Consider the following 3,585-nt stretch of genomic DNA (forward strand, 5'->3'; position numbering starts at 1 on the left):
ATTAGATCAGGTTCAACATTATAAAGAGTGCATGTAGAAAAATTATGCTAAATTGTTGTATTTGTCAGCATCTGAATTGAAAGGTTTTAAACCCAGGTCTTCCTGACTTCTGGCCACAGCTTCTTTCCATTAAGCTATGATTTCCTTTAGACTAGGAATCTACTTAGAACTCTACCTAAGGTGGAACTTCAAAAATTAAGAAAAGACATCTCAGTTATTTTAATTTGCATTAGTCTGATAAATGATGACGTACTTGGGGCATTTTTTCATATGACAGTGTATGGCTTTGATTTCTTTCTCCAAAAACTGCTTCCTCATATCCTTTGACCATTTATCAACTGAGGAATGACTCCCATTCTTATACATTGGGAGAGTTCCCTATTATATTTAAGTGATGAGACCTTTCTCTGAGAAACTGTCTAAATGTTTTCCCCTAATTGACTTCTTTCCTTCTAATCTTGATTACATTGGTTTTCTTTGTACGAAAACTTTTTAATACTGTAGAGTCAAAATTATCCATTTTTGGCTGGGAAGTGGGCTCCGACTTGTGCGCTGCCAGCCCAGGAGGTTCTTGGGCTGCCTGTTGATTCCACTAAGGCGAAGCCCTAGCTGTCTTTTAGGAGGGACTGGGTCGCGGTCCCGTGCCTCCTTTCCCAGAGCTCCTGGGGATTTGGGTGAATGGAGTGAGACTTGGGGGAAAGATGGGAACCTTCCGGAGGAGCCCTCTGATACTTCTGTTCCGCAGCCCGGGGATGTATCCTGGTCTCAGCCTTCCGGAGTCCAGGCTACCCAATCTTTTTGTTCGGAGAAGCTTACGAGATGGTTACCAGAGGAGAGGCTGCCTCCAGAAGTCAAGTATGTGACCGCTGGCCAAGAAGAGTACAGCGATGAAAGAGAGGCGACCTTCCTGCTTCCACTAGGAACTCCGGGAGATTGCTGTAAAGCCCAGCAATCTCAGTCTAAAGAGCTTCCTGCACGGTCTATCAAGTCAAGTCCCAAGGAATGCCCCTTTCAACCTGGGGAACTTCTTTATGCAGAATTCCAAAAAGGCGAAAATACATTGAAAGATTGTTTAAGTTGGAGGCTACAGGACAATTAAGCAGTAACTGGGGAGTGATTCCATACGAAAAAATGATTGGGAAGTTACCTGGCCGATTATTTAGAAGTTCCCGTGGTCACCACGTTATGCTGAGAAGACCAGCATTGGAGGAGTTTGTTTTATTGATGAAAAGAGGGCCTACTATATCGTATCCAAAGGGTATGAATATGATGTTGATGATGATGAATATTAAACAAGGTGAAATCATTTTGGACGTTGGCTCTGCTTCTGGTGGAATGAGTTTGTTTTTATCACAAGCAGTTGGAGTTCAGGGACAAGTTAAAAGTTTTGAAATTAGAAAAGACCACCACAACCAGGCTAAGAGGAACTACAAGTGCTGGCGTGATGCGTGGAAGATTAATCATATAGAAGAATGGCCAAATAATGTGGATTTCACTCATAAGGATATTTTGGAAGCTGCCGAGGACATAGAATCCATGATATTTGATGGGGTGGCTTTGGACATGCTAAATCCTCAAATCGCCTTCCTATTGTATATCCAAATCTTAAGCAAGGTGGCATATGTGCAGTATATCTAGCAAATATCACACAGGTAATTGAACTTTTAGAAGGAATTCGTACCTGCAAACTTTCACTCTCATGTGAACAGATAACAGAAGTTCTTCTTAGAGACTGGTTAGTATGCCCAGCAAAAAGGAAAGATGGCACTTTAGCCCAAAGACTACAGCCTAAAGTCAGTGTGGATTTAAAGTTACATTCCAAAAGGGAAATTGAAACAGAAGAAAGTGAGAATATACAAGAGAATGATTGTGGTGAATCACTTCCTGGTTTTCCATATAGCTCAATTCCCTACATTGCCAGACCCTTTCATTGTCAAGCTAATTATAATCACACAGCTTTTCTTGTCAAATTGAGGAAGTTCAACCCAGAACATTAACCAAGTACTCCAGATGGCTGACTACAACTAATTTCAAGATTGCAAAGTACCAAGATAAACTTAATATTGTAAATGATCATTTTAACAGATTTGTTGTTTTATCTTTGTTATTACTTTGATTTACAAATCTTTATTTATATACAATTTTAAAAATATGAAAGCTAAATGAACAGGCAACTGTGCAACTGTTAAAAACAAACAAACCATATATTACCTCATTTTGACACATCTTGAAATTACATTTAGACATTTTATATTTAATGATCCAAGTTGGGTTCGTTGAGCCATCTCATTCTTCATTGCCTGTAAACCACTCCATAGATTTATCCTGCTTCATGCAAGTAGTTTTCCTTCCCTTTTTTTAAAAAAAAATTTTTTTTTTATTTTTTAAACCCTTAACTTCTGTATATTGACTTTATAGGTGGAAGATTGGTAAGGGTAGGCAATGGGGGTCAAGTGACTTGCCCAGGGTCACACAGCTGGGAAGTGTCTGAGGCCGGATTTGAACCTAGGACCTCCTGTCTCTAGGCCTGGCTCTCAATCCACTGAGCTACCCAGCTGCCCCTCCTTCCCTTTTTTGATAGGTTATCAGTGGCTATTAAAAATTTTAAAAAGTATTAAGACATGGAAAGATAGGCTTTTTTTAAAAGTATGCATTTAAATGGCTCTAAGGACTTTTTTTGGGGAAAAAAAAAAGACCAAAATCCTTGGGTTTCAGTGAATGTAATTTACTCAATTTACTAATAAGAAAGAGTTCAAATAATCATTTCTCCCCAAAATAAAAATATTTTGGTTGTTTCAAAAATCTTTATAATAAACAGCAGCAGAAATTTTTGTGTTCCATTTTGTCTCTTAAAAGTCATAATGTTTTAATCATCTTGCCAGGATGTTAATTATATTGAGACTATGTTAAAATAAAATCTTACTAAGTACAGTTATTATACTTTGTTGTTGAGTTTGAGAGATATTCAAAGGGCTTACATAAAGAATACAAATAACAAAAAGGAATTGTAAGTGCAAAAGGAAATGTATAGTGTTTATAAAACAATGGTGCTTAAGAAAAAGAAATTATCCATTTTTTATCTCACAGAGGTCTCTCATTTATTCATATATTCTCCTATCCATAAATTTGATAGTAATGTTCCATGTTCTTCTATTATCTCCCTTTGTATTTAGATCATGTATCCTTTTTTACCTTACCTTAGTAAATAGTGTAAGATATTGGTATATACTGTAAGGGTTAAATTAAGGAGTTAGACAAAGTGAGGAGAGAAGTTTAACAGTAACTTTGATCTAAGACTGAGGTACTGATAGAAAGATAGATAAGAGGAAAGAGATTACTAAACTTATACCCTATAAATACACCTAAAATTTCTAATAATTACCTGAACTTTCCTAAAACTATCTCTGTCTTCTCGGGACAGGTTCTTCTGCCTGGCCCTTCAGGCCTATTCTATTCTGCTCTATCTATATATTATTCACTAACTACCCAACTCCCTAAAATAATAGACAGCCACCACTCACTCCTTCAATCAGTTTTCTATAGCAGCCCAACTGTCAGCAGCCAACTGCCAACAGAACCTTCCCT

General features: G+C 37.5%; 1 pseudogene; it reads left to right on the forward strand.

Annotated features, from left to right (window-relative positions):
- Positions 1-504: 504 nt before the first annotated feature.
- LOC123254565 lies at positions 505-2,265 on the forward strand (annotated as a pseudogene).
- Positions 2,266-3,585: the final 1,320 nt, after the last annotated feature.

This window comes from Gracilinanus agilis, unplaced genomic scaffold, assembly GCF_016433145.1.
Source record: "Gracilinanus agilis isolate LMUSP501 unplaced genomic scaffold, AgileGrace unplaced_scaffold24920, whole genome shotgun sequence".
Classification (NCBI taxonomy): domain Eukaryota; kingdom Metazoa; phylum Chordata; class Mammalia; order Didelphimorphia; family Didelphidae; genus Gracilinanus; species Gracilinanus agilis.